The sequence below is a fragment of the Panthera leo genome, chromosome B2 (genome assembly GCF_018350215.1).
Source record: "Panthera leo isolate Ple1 chromosome B2, P.leo_Ple1_pat1.1, whole genome shotgun sequence".
Classification (NCBI taxonomy): domain Eukaryota; kingdom Metazoa; phylum Chordata; class Mammalia; order Carnivora; family Felidae; genus Panthera; species Panthera leo.
The window spans coordinates 35476380-35489796 of NC_056683.1; the positions used below are offsets into that span (position 1 = coordinate 35476380).

Here is a 13417-nt window from a genome sequence, read left to right on the forward strand (position 1 = left end):
GATACCAAGGCTACTGACCAAACCCTGGAAGGTGGCTGCAGAGAGAGAGGGTTTCCACACATTACCCCATTGCCAGTGGCAAATTAATGGCGGCAGGAGCATGGCCTCTGCCTCACTTCTGGTATATTTGAGTACAGTTGACACGGCACGTTTAGTTTCAAGTGTACAACATAGTGATTCGACAAGTTGATACATTATGCTGCGCTCATCACAACATAGCTGCCGTCTGCCATCATAGATCGCTATTACAATATCGTTGGTTCTAGTCCATGGGCTTTTTGTTCACGTGACTTATCCATTCCATAACTGGAAGCCTGTATCTCCCACTCGCCTTCACCCATTTTGCCTGACCCCCACACCCTCTGTCACACTCCTACCTTCTCAAGTTCACACTCCGTGGCCAGTCTCCAGGACTGTAGCTGCAAGGGAGTCTGGAATGTTGGGTGTTAGGTTTCCGCTCTGAGACACAGGGAGGCACGCCAGAGCAGTTGAAAGGAACACAGGACCAGTTGAGCCACCATATCCTCCAGGCTGTCACCCGCTGTACTCTAGTCACTGGCTTTTTGACTGGTCTTTGCACACACTAAATTTGCTCCCCCTGCTTAGAACTTTGCATTTGCTGTTCCCTCTGCTTGGAACGCCCTTCCCACTGAGTGTCCAAGTCCTGTTAAGCATCACTTCTCCAGAGAGACATTCCTTACTCGGAGGCCTCCTAGATGCCCCCCTCCACTGGGTCTTGGACCTGTTCCTGAAACATTCAATCATAAGAGGCTGCAATGCTAGGACTGGCTAAGTCTCACTATCTGGGATGAAGCTCTATCACGTCACCTCATTTCATTTTCTTAGCACCCATCACTGGCTGAAATCGTTATCGTTATTTTTTTATTTTTAAAGATTTTATTTGTAAATAATCTCTACACACAACGTAGGGCTCGAACTCAGAACCCTGAGATCAAGAATCGCATGTTCTTCTGACTGAGCCGGCCGGGTGCCCCTGAAATTATTGTAGGTACTTGCATGTTCACTTGCTTATCCCTTGTCTTCCCTCCTTAGAATGTAAGTTTCATGAGAAGAGGAACTTTATCTGTTTTCTTCTCCCCGAAGCTCCAACATCTCGAACAGAGCCTGATGTGTAGCATAGCATGTGCTTAACAAACATTTGTTGAACGAACCACTGAGAGACAGAGATAACATAGCACTTTGCACTTACCTCCATTACCCAATTTATCATATAATGTTGTAATAACTTCCTCACATGTCCCTCTTCTTTTTGTTTTTAATTTTTTTAATGTTTATTTATCTTTGAGAGAGAGAGAGAGCGTGAGCAGGGGAAGGGCAGAGAGAGAGGGAGACACAGAATCCGAAGCAGGTTCCAGGCTCCTAGCTGTCGGCACAGAGCCCGACACGGGACTCAAACTCACAGACCTCGAGATCATGACCTGAGCTGAAGTCGGATGCTCAACCAACTGAGCCACCCAGGCGCCCCATCTTTTTTGTTGTAGTTGTTAATGTTTATTTATTTTTAAGAGAGAGAGACAGAGTGTGAGCAGGGGGGTGGGGGGGGGGCAGAGAAAGAGAGAGAGAGACAGAGACACAGAGTCCGAAGCAGGCTCCAGGGTGTGCCGTTTTGAAGGGACACATGCACCCCCATGTTTATAGCAGCACTATCAGCAATAGCCCAAGTATGGCAAGAGCCCAAATGTCCATTGATGGATGAATGGATAAAGAAAATGTGGTATATATATACAATGGAGTATTACTCGGCAATCAAAAAGAATGAAATCTTGCCGTTTGCAACTACGTGGATGGAACTGGAGGGTATTATGCTAAGTGAAATTAGTCAGAGAAAGACAAAAATCATATGACTTCACTCATATGAGGACTTTAAGAGACAAAACAGATGAACATAAGGGAAGGGAAACAAAAATAAAATAAAAACAGGGAGGGGGACAAAGCATAAGAGACTCATAAATACGGAGAACAAACTGAGGGTTGCTGGAGGGGTGGTGGGAGGGGGGATGGGCTAAATGGGTAAGGGGCACTAAGGAATCTACTGAAATCATTGTTGCACTAGATGTTAACTAATTTGGATGTAAATTTTAAAAAGTAAAAATAATAAGGAAGAAAGAAAGAAAGAAGAAAGAAAGAAGAAAGAAAGAAAAGAAAGAGAGTGTTTAGGAAGCATAGGTGTGTTCCAGGATGGCCAAAGGTAGGGAAGGAGGGTGGTTAGTTATTTATTTTTTATGGTAGGCCCCATACCCAATATGTGGCTTGAGCACAGGAACCTGAGATTAAGAGTTGCATGCTCTGGGGCACCTGGGAGGCTTGGGCAAGCATCCAACTTCGGCTCAGGTAATGATCTCACAACTCGTGAGTTTGAGCCCCGCATCGGGTTTTCTACTCTCAGCACAGAGCCTGCTTCGGCTCCTCTGTCCCCCTCTCTGTCTGCCCCTCCCCTGCTCATGCGCTCTCTCTCAAAAATAAAGAAACATTAAAAAGAAAAGAAGAGTTGCATGGTCTACCGACTGAGCCAGCCAGGCGCCCCAAGAGGGTGGTGACTGTACAAGGGTGACACAATGCTAGATAAAATCGCCTCAGTTCGTCCAGAAAATGCAAGCTATCCCTGGGTCAGAGGGTAGAGCAGGTGGGGTTGGGCCAAGTTCAGGGTGGCTGGCGGGAGCTCAGCCTGGGCAGAGGAAGAGGCAAAGAGCTAGGGACGCTTTGGAGCTGCAAAGGTCACTTTCAGAATTGAGAGGCTTTCTAGTTGCTTGGGCACTTTTTATAATTGCTTTCTCCCAATCCCTCTGAAAAGGATCATCTGTTCCCCTAAAACTCTGAGAAGCAGGACTGCTCAAGTTTCATTCTCTGCATCATTCATAGACTATGTCTTGTCAGTGTCATGCTGTTGGGGCAAGAGAAAAACCAAGTATCCTATTTTTATTTTATTTTGAGATTGTGTTTATTTGTTTAAAGATTTTGTTTTATTTATTCTTTTATTTGAGAGAGAGAGAGAGAGAGAGAGAGAGAGAGGCAGGGGGGCAGAGAAAGAGAGAGAATCTTAAGCAGGTTCCATGCTCAACATGGAACCCGACAAGGGGCTCGATCCCAGGACCCTGGGATCATGACCTGAGCCAAAATCAAGAGTCAGGTGCTCAACCAACTGAGCCACCCAGGCATCCCTAAAGATTTTATTATGAAGTAATCTCTACACCCAATGTGGGGCTCGAACTCACAAACCTAAGGTTAAGAGTCTCATGCTCCACTGACTGAGCCAACTAGGTGCCCCCAAACATCTTTTATTTTTTTTTTAATTTTATTATTATTATTTTTTAATCTTTTTAAAAAAAATTTTTTTTTAACGTTTATTTATTTTTGGGACAGAGAGAGACAGAGCATGAACGGGGGAGGGGCAGAGAGAGAGGGAGACACAGAATCGGAAGCAGGCTCCAGGCTCTGAGCCATCAGCCCAGAGCCCGACTCGAGGCTCGAACTCACGGACCGTGAGATCATGACCTGAGCCGAAGTCGGACGCCCAACCGACTGAGCCACCCAGGCGCCCCCCCAAACATCTTTTAAATAAGATGCCCTCTAGTGTTGCCCCTTTTGGGATGTATTTCTGAAGAGGAAAGGCAGTGTTGGTAGGAGTCAGAAGCAAATTTTAGAAGAGCATAAAGCCTGGGCATTTCTTTGACCTTTTTATGTCTTTAACATGTAAGTTATTTTTTTATTATTATTTATTATTATTTTTTAATGTTTATTTATTTTTGAGAGACAGAGAGAGATAGAGCATGGGTGGGGGAGGAGCAGAGAAAGGGAGACACAGAATCTGAAGCAGGCTACACGCTCCGAGCTGTCAGCACAGAGCCTGATGCAGGGCTTGAACCTACGAACCGTGAGATCATGCCCTGAGTCGAAGTTGGATGCTTAACCAACTGAGCCACCCAGGAGCTCCAATATGTAAGTTATTTTTGACCACCAGCAAATAATTGTTTGACTCAGCCATTACATGTTCACAAACATGAAGACCACACATTACAAATACAGATACATAAATACACACACACAGAAACACAACATACACAAACACAGATACACAAACACACACAATCACACACACAAACACATACACAGAAGGCATTTGTGAAAACCATTTCCCAGGGAAGAAAATCATAATTCACTTATGAAAATAAGAAAGTAAGCATTTTTTAAAAGTTTCATTTATTTAAGCGATCTCTATATTCTACATGGGGCTTGAACTCACAACCCTGAGAGCAAGAATTGCATGGTCTTCCAACTGAGCCAGCCAGGTGCCCCAATTTTTAATTTTTTTATTTTTTTTTAATGTCTATTTATTTTTGAGAAAGAGAGAGAGAGAGAGAGACATAGCATAAGTGGGGGAAGGGCAGAGAGGGAGACACAGACTCCGAAGCAGGCTCCAGGCTCCGAGCTGTCAGCACAGAGCCCGACGCGGGGCTCGAACTCACAAACCGTGAGATCATGACCTGAGCCGAAGTCGGACTCTCAAATAGTGAGCCACCCAGGCGCCCCCAGGTGCCCCAATTTAAGGATTTAAACAAGTTATTTTACTAACAACTGGTGAGGGGATGGAAGAGAAGAGAAAGGAAGCTGAGGCGAGTTTCGCCGAGCCGCTCACCCACGGGAAAGGCTGTCTTGAGAGTCAGGGCCTGGCTCTCAGAGGCCTTCATTAACCTCTTGTCCGGTGGCCAAATGAATTGGAAAAAACAGCAAAGCATCAGACGATACGTAGAGACTGGTTGTCAGGAGAGACCAAAGAAAGGGAAAAAAGAGCTTTGAAGGCTGAGGACAGTAGCAATCAATGTGGGCAGTTCTAGGGGAAAGGAGGCAAATGAAATGGAAACCTAGATCCTGGGGAAAAAAGAAGTCAAACAGATGGAAACATTGACACATCTCGAAACAGATGGGGAGAAGTGGACGCAGAATGAAGTCTGTAGGACATGGCTGCTAGGGGAAACTTGGAGTTATAGGTGACAGCAATGAGGTGGGAACGGTGCTCAGAAATATTCAGTGGTTGTGTACTTAAGAGCGAACGCCTTCTGGGAGCAGCCAGCAGAGGCCGTGGGAAAAGGGGAGACCCTCTTCTCTCTGGGGAAGTTCATGTCTGCTTGCTTCCTCCTGACACCATCATCTCCCACACAGAGTAGCTTCCTTCACCCTGGGGTAGCTCTACTATCCCGGGGTGTCTGCACCTTCTCAGGCTGCCACCTTTCCTTTTCTTCCCCTCCCTTCTCAGGGCTCTCTTCCAGCTGCAGCTTAAATGTCTCCTCCTCCAGGAAGACTTCCCTGATTCTCCAGTCTCCAAGAATTAGGCCTCCTCCGACGGTCCCCCCAGTGCTTCCCTCAGCAACCATCTTATGGATCCAAATGGCCCTGAGTGACTCAGCCCTCCCGAGGCTGTCAGCCTCTTGAAATGTGGGCTGTATCTTACTTTCTAGGGTATTCCCCAGTTCCTGGCTCAGGGCCTGCTACAACAGTAGGCACTCAGCAAACCTAGTAAAGCAGGGGGGGATGGAAGGCCAGAGATCTTCATGGGGGCGGGGGCCGAGGGGAGATAAGGAGGTGATGGTGACAGCTCTCAGAATATACCCTTCCCAGGGACACCTGCACTGTTCAAAAGGCTTGTTGTAGGCTTGGTGAGGTGAGCTGGAAGATGGGGTGGTGTTTCTAGGATCAGCAGCTGGTGCAAAGGAAAAGAGGGAAGAAGGAGAGGGACAAGGAAGCTGAAATCATACCCCTTGTGAGTATTTCCCACCTGCAACTATCTGCAGACTCCAGAAGGGAGTGAGAGAAGAAAGGAGCAGGAAGAGCAGGCTGAAGGGCATAAGAATTTGCTCCTCACTGGCCCGCCTACTATAACCACCAGGGGGGAAGCTGGCAAAAATGGCTCATTCTATGCTGCTGAGGGTCTGTCCACTCATTCACAATGCTTTTTTAGAGTGAGAGAGAGTGTGTGTGTGCGCACAAGGGACGGGGTGTGGAGGGAGAGAGGGAGAGAGAGGGAGAATCTTAAGCAGGCTCCATGCCTAGTGCAGAGCCTGATGTGGGGTTCGATCCCACGACCGTGAGATCATGACCTGAGCTGAAATCAAGAGTCAGATGCTTAACCGACGGAGTCGCCCAGGTGCCCCCATTTCACAAATATTTGTGGAGCACATGTATGCGCCAGGTGTCGTTCTAGGTGTTGGGAAAACAGCGATGAGGAAAATATGGCCCTCATATTTTGGGGGGCAGTGGAGGTTAACTATAGTAAGTCAGGCGATGTGTTATGGAAAAAATAAACCAGGGTAAGTGGGTTACAGAGGGAGGGAGTGGGGAGGGGCTGGGTTCCTAGGTCAGTAGGGAAAGCGTCTCTGATGACTTTTGAGCAGACACCTGAAAGAAAGAGAGGAAGCTATTGGATACCTGGAGTGAGAACATTCCAGACTGAAGGAACAACGGGTGCAAAGGCCCTGAGGCTAGAGTGTGCTGGGCGTGTAGGAGGAACTGCAAGGAGGCCAGTGTGGCTGGAGCAGAGGGAGGGAGGACGATGGTGAGAAAGGAAATCAGAAGGATGACAGGAAGCATTTCCAATGTTTGAAGGTCAGGGAGATGAAGGCCAGTGAGGCAGGTGGTGAATGGAGAGTGATGGTCCTGGTGAGAAAAAGCTGTTTGCAGGTCCGGGAGGTATCGGTTGGTCAAAAGCCATGGAGAGGTCTAGCAAGAGAAGGCTGAGCTCAGGACTGGGCAGTGTGGAGACCACCTTAACAGGAACAGACTCGGTGGAGTGGAGGGGGTTCTAGAGAGAATGGGAAGCTGGGACCGGGGAAGCGGGAGGCGGACAGAGCGGCGCTTCCGAGGAGTCCTGGTGTGGAGGGGCGCACAGCCTTGTATCTGAGCATCTTAAGCTTTCCTGCACCAGGTAACTCTGAGTTGAGCTGATTCTTGGAACTTGGCTTCCCTCTCCACCTCTTCTGCACACCGTCTCGGGTCTCCCAACCTCCCCACCGCCACCCCAGCTGGGAAGGGGGGATTAGAGCCTGTTGTCAGCCCATGTTTTATTTTTTATTATCTGGTACCAGTCAAGACGTGCTTTGTGAGACTAGGGCGGGGATGCACACTGTTAGTCCTCAGTTATCAGGTTGAGGCTCCCCAAATCCCTCATCATCCCCACTTAGAGGACTGGCTGGGAAGGCGAACAGCGCGAAGCAAAAGCTTATGACTGACTGCCATCTGGTGGACATTTTGGGAACTGGTTTGGATCCAAGTCTGTGATGGGGTAGGGTGGTGGGAAGAATTTAATGAGTTCTCCGAGTAGCACCAGGCATTTATTAAGTGTTTGGTAAAAGTGGGCTACTGTCGTTATGCTCCTGGTTTGGAGGAGTGTGGTTAAAATAAATGTGTCCCTTGGGCGCTGGGTGGCTCAGTCGTTCAGCATCTGACTTCAGCTCAGGTCATGATCTCACAGTTTGTGAGTTTGAGTCCCACTTCAGGTAAACAAGAACCCCCTCCTCCGGCAGCCCCCTTCTCTCTCTCTCTCTCTCTCTCTCTCTCTCTCTCTCTCTCTCCCTTGCTCTCTTTCTCTCTCTGCCCCACCCCCCACTTGTGCCCTCTCATTGTCTCTCAAAAAAAGAAGTGTCCCTTGATTTCACTTACAACATTTTTCTTAATGTTTATTTATTTTGAGAGAAAGAGATTGCAAGTGAGAGAGGGGCTGAGAGGGGGAGAGAGAGAATCTCAAGTAGGCTCAGCATCGTCAGTGCAGAGCCCTACTTGGGGCTTGATCTCAGAACTGTGAAGTCATGACCTGAGCTGAAATCAAAAGTTGGACGCCTAACCAACTGAGCTACCCAGGTACCCCTCACCCCCAACATTTTTTTGAGCGAAAAGCAAATGCTCTAAAAGGAGGTCCCTCTTTTTTATCTTGGTGAAGATAAGACTGTTTCAGGGAACCAAGTAGGACATTGTGCAGACGGTCAGATGATCTAGATTCAAATCCGGCTTTAGCCACTGTGTGACCTTGATCACATCCCTTAAGCACCCTGAGTCTCGGTTTCATCAAACCATAAAATGGGAGCGTTAGCGTTACAGGTACACCAGGCAGTGAATGTAAAGGGCTCTCAGTAAAAGAGAGTTAATAGTAGTGACATAGCAGCTCTCAACGCTGGGGTGTATGGTAAAACAGTGGTTCTCAGGACACCTGGCTGGCTCAGTTAGAAGAGTGTGGGACTCTTGATCTTGGGGTTTCGGGTTCAAGCCCCATGTTAGCTGTAGAGATTACCAAAAAAGATAAACTTGAAAAAAATATAAAATAAAATAGTGGTTCTCAACGGGGGGCGATTTTGCTCCCCAGGGAACATTTGTCAATGTCTAGAGATATTTTTGGTTGTCACAAGGATAGGGGGGATGCTCCTGGCATCTAATGGGTAGAGGTCACAGATGCTAAACATCCACCAATGCATAGAACAGCCCCTACAGGATAGAATTATCCTGTCCAAAATGTCAATAGTGCTTAAAATGAAAAAATCCTGGAGCTTTTAAAAATGAGGATTCTTCTTGCCATGTATGGCCCAACACGAGGAATTTCTTTCTGAAAAGTAAGAGAAAAGCAGAGTGATGCATGAAGCTAGAAAGGGATTCTTTCTACGATTATATGCAGGAGCAAAATGAGGGTCCAGATTATTGTGCTCTCCAGTATGGTAGCCAGGCGCCAGCCACGTGTGGCTATTGAAGTTGAAATTACTTAAAATGGGAAAAAAAATTTTAATTGATCCCTGGGTTGAAATAGCCACGTTCCCAGTGTTTAGTAACTTTGTGACTAGTGGACAGCACAGATATAGAACATTTCTATCGGCACAGAAAGTTCTACAGGATAAGCACTACTCAAAACAAAACAAAACAAAAAAACAAAAAAAACCTCAGCAGAACCAGGCATGGGTGAGACAATCTGCAAGAGAAAAATTAGAAACTAGGGACACACAGGGAGGAGGGGACCATGAGAAGTAATGGCATATACTGAGACGGCTAAGTAAGAACAAAGGCAGAATATAATTAAAGGCTAAAACAAGTCACAAATACACACATGCACAATAATTGATCCATGCAAACGTCCCTCCCCCAAGAATACTCTTAGGTGCATAAAACTCAAGGACCCTGAAAAGGTAAGCAGAAGCAACAGAAGGCAAGCAGGGAAAAGGGGAGCTATCGCTGGGGAGCACTGTTTATTTATTTCTCTCCTTCCTGGCACAGTTCAGTTTAACTTGCGGTACAAGGTTCTCAGCCCGACAGGCCGCCACGAATCGACAGTACTGATGGAGGAGTGCCTGTGGCGGCCTATTTTAACTGAAATCTTGGGGTCCTTGTAAAGGACGTAGGTATACTTGGTGACAAAAGGCAGAGAGAAGAAGTGCAGAAGCATACGGGAGATTTGGAAGATCAGGTAGAGGTACGTCACCTCCTTGAACTCATCTTTGATGATGCCGTTGATGATCACGGTCACGGAGACACTGATGAGCTCATACGTGATGATCCACAGGGCATAGCACAGCAGCCCCACGTAGTTGTTCACGCGGATGCAATAGAGAAGCAACACGCTGAACACGAGGGTGATGGTGGATGAGATGACGTTGATGCCCCTCTTGTGGATCATGACCCAAGACACCAGCTCAGAGTTTGTGTCCATGTAGATACTGACTTTGTCCTCGTAGCCAAAGTACGTAATGTGGTTCAACTCAAAGATGAGGAACTGGATGGTGTTAAGGAGAGAGAAGATGCCCACCACGAGGGAGACCGTCTTGTTGTTTGTTTTATACATGTTTTATCACAGCACCTGCTGCAGGGGAAAAAAATGGAGATAAATGATACGGTGGTAGAGGTAACCCTAGACAAATTCCTTGAGCCCCCGGATGTAAATGGAAGAGAGCTAAGAGTAAGATTGGTATATGGATAGGCAGTGGGCCAGAGGTCAAGGGACATGGGCGTCTGGCCCCTGCTCTGACGTGACTAGCTATAGGCGACCAAGTCACTGGGAATTGAGGGCGTCGTTGGCCCAGGATACCCCTGGGATAGCTCACAGCTCTGCTGTTTCAGAGGCAGCTATGCTTTAAGGGGGCAAAAAGCATGCTCCTGTCAGTGCCAGGCTTGTGGGAATTAGGAGGCTCCTGTATCTGGAATGATGATGAAGGCAGCTCTGGGATATTTGTTTCTGTGAAGTCAGAAAACTGGCATGGCTCCTTGAATGGGGGCCTGGAATGACCCCTGATTTTTTTTGTTTTTGTTTGTTTGGTCAGTGCAATTGTTCTATTGTAGTGAAATATACATAACATAATTTTTACCACTTTGGCCCTTTGCAGGTGTGCAGTTCAATGCCATTAAGTACATTCACATTGTTGTGCGACCATCACCACCATCCATCTTCAGACTTTTATATATCCCCCAAGAAAAAGTCTTGTACCTAGAAAATGCTAACTCCCCATTCCCCTACCCCCAGCCCCTGCTAACCACCAATCTACTTTCTGTCTCTGTGAATTATGACTACTCCAGGCACCTCACAGAAGTGCAATCATACACTTTTGTGCCCGCCTTATTTCATGTAGCATATTTTGCTTCTTTTTTAAAATTAATTAATTAATTATTTTTAACATTTTATTTTTTTTTAATATTTATTTATTATTGAGAGACAGAGAAACAGAGCATGAGGATGGGAGGGGTGGAGAGAGGGAGAGACACAGAATCTGAAGCAGGCTCCAGGCTCCGAGCTGTCAGCCACAGAGCCCTATGCGGGGCTCAAACTCACAAACCACGAGATCATGACCTGAGCTGAAGTCGGACACCCAGCCGACTGAGCCACCCCCTTTAATTAGTTTTTTAAATGTTTATATTTGAGAGAGAAAGACAGTGTGCCAGTGGGGGAGGGGCAGAGAGACAGAGACAGAATCCAAAGCAGGCTCCAGGCTCCGAGCTTGGAGTTGTCAGCACAGAGCCTGACGCAGGGCTCAAACTCACGAACCGTGAGATCGTGGCTTGAGCCGAAGTCGGACTCTTAGCCGACTGAGCCACGCAGGCAACTCTAGCATAATGTTTTTCAAGTTCATCCCAAATATTCTTGTACCTTATTCCCCACTATCCTCCCAACTCCGTGTGTCTCCAGAGTTTAGTCCTTGGTACACGAACCTCTTGCTGCACTCCAGGCCCCAGTGGTTTCCCAGGTAGGGTGGGAGAAGCTTTGTGCTGGCTGGTGGAGAACTGCGCTGATCCTTCCCTGCCCCCGCCGAGCAAACCTCCCATTGTCCCTGCCCACAGAACAGCTTCCAGAGAGGTACTCTCCTGCATCATTCAAAAGGAAGGCCCCAAGCCACACAGGTGTCTTCCCTTGGTTTAAGACTCTTTTGCAGATTTCAAGGCTTGTCTTTGTAAATCCCCTTGGTTCTTTGTCCCTGCTACCCCAGCCTTGGGCTTAGCCTTTAACGCTGTCCCACGGTCACCATAAAAACTGCCTGACTTCCTTTTCTGCCTCCTGTCCTGTTCCTCTGGCCCATTTTAGTCATTCAGCATTCACTCAGCAAACACGTACTGAGCATTAACTATGTGCTGGTTACTGAGCTTGGCACAGGTAAACATTCTAGTGAGGAAGCTAGACAAAAACAAAACAAAATGTGAATAAAATGTTTTCGATGTTTTTAAGGAAAACTTACGATGCGTTGTGATAAATGCCACGGAGGAGGTGGTCCAACGTCCTCAACATGTAGCAAGATCTAATCCAGATCACTCTATTGTACACCAGAAACAAATATAACACCCTGTGTTAATTAACTGCAATTAAAATAAACTTTAAAAAAAAAAAAAGATCTAATCCAGAATGAAAATCAGGGGAGGCTTTCTTTCTTCTTTTTTTTAAATTTTGTTTTGAGAGCACAAGTGGGGGAGGGGCGGAGAGAGAGGGGACAGAGGATCTGAAGCGGGCTCTGCGCTGACAACAGCAAGCCTCATGAGGGACTAAAACCCATGAACCATTGTGACCTGAGCCGAAGTCGGAAGCTTAACCGACTGAGCCACCCAGGCGCCCCAATTTACTTCACGTTAATGTTTGCAAATACACTATTAGCAATTCTTAAATATTTCAAATCAACTCACTTAAGTATAGAAGGCTTGCTCATAGGTCTTCTGAGGTGACAAGACGACTGAAAGGAGCCTTGGACTTGAGTCCAGATCTCTAACCAACAATCACCATGTCATCACTGGTGAACCCATATGAGGGAACTTCAAGACTGAGAGGTGCAGGCCCCTTCCTGATCCCGCCAGAAGCATCATAGTGTGACCCATGGCAAGGGCAGTAATAACCACCAAAATCTCCTGCATTTGCAATGGGTACACAACCAAGATGAACGCAAACACCTATCAGGATAACCCGTTCAGGTTTTTCTTTACTCGATCTAAATCATGCTGTGGGTCCCCCAACTGGGACACTTCAACTGCGGCTTCCTGCTCAATTTCCTTCCTGGTTCTATGACGCACAAACATCCGTTTTCCTCTCCATTGGGAAGCCATGTTCTTGCCTTCTGGAATATCGGAGAGCTTGATTTCGATTTTCGACACGGCCAACATGTGAGCAGAAGCACTCATGCTGGAAACAAACTGGGAGACGACATTCTTGACAGCGTATGCGACACCTATACTCGTTGTTGCGGTTATCAAATAGGAGAAACCTTTTCTAGCCTCACTGCTCTCTTTTGAAGACTTTGTACCATCTAACACTTCGGTGCGTCGATAGTCAGACAAGTCAGGCACTCTGATGTCTGTGTGGGGATAACGGACAGAAGCAGGGACATTGAGGCCCACGGAGGCGACTCCTGGCACAGGAAGGGCCGCTTCACGTCCGGCACTGGCGGCTCCAGGGTGGCGGGCACCGAAGCCTGAACCAGAGGCCGCAACGTGCTCGCCACCCCGCGGGACGTGGCCCATAGGACGGGCGCGAACAGGCCCGAACGGGTGACCACCGACAACATGGCGACAGCTGCTCCGAACGCCGAGCTGGTGGGTCACAGGCGAGTTTGGTAAATTCTTTATAGATTTTGGATACTAACCCTTTGTACGATAGATCATTTGCAAATTATTTTCTCTCATTCCGTTGGCTGCCTTATAGTTTTGTTGTTTCTTTTTTTTTTTTAATTTTTTTTAACGTTTTATTTATTTTTGAGGCAGAGAGAGACAGAGCATGAACGGGGAGGGTCAGAGAGAGAGGGAGACACAGAATCGGAAGCAGGCTCCAGGCTCCGAGCTGTCAGCACAGAGCCCGACTTGGGGCTCGAACTCACGGACCGCGAGATCATGACCTGAGCCAAAGTCAGACGCTTAACTGACTGAGCCACCCAGGCGCCCCTAGTTTTGTTGTTTCTTTGCAGTG

At 47.3% G+C, this 13417-nt stretch overlaps 1 long non-coding RNA gene and 1 pseudogene across 1 annotated transcript in view; one reads left to right on the plus strand and one right to left on the minus strand.

Moving 5' to 3' along the window:
- The window catches only part of LOC122219853, a 35941-nt gene that overhangs the window by 11526 nt on the left and 10998 nt on the right, over positions 1-13417 (plus strand). The window lies entirely within an intron of this gene.
- On the minus strand, positions 12027-13103 carry LOC122219850 (annotated as a pseudogene).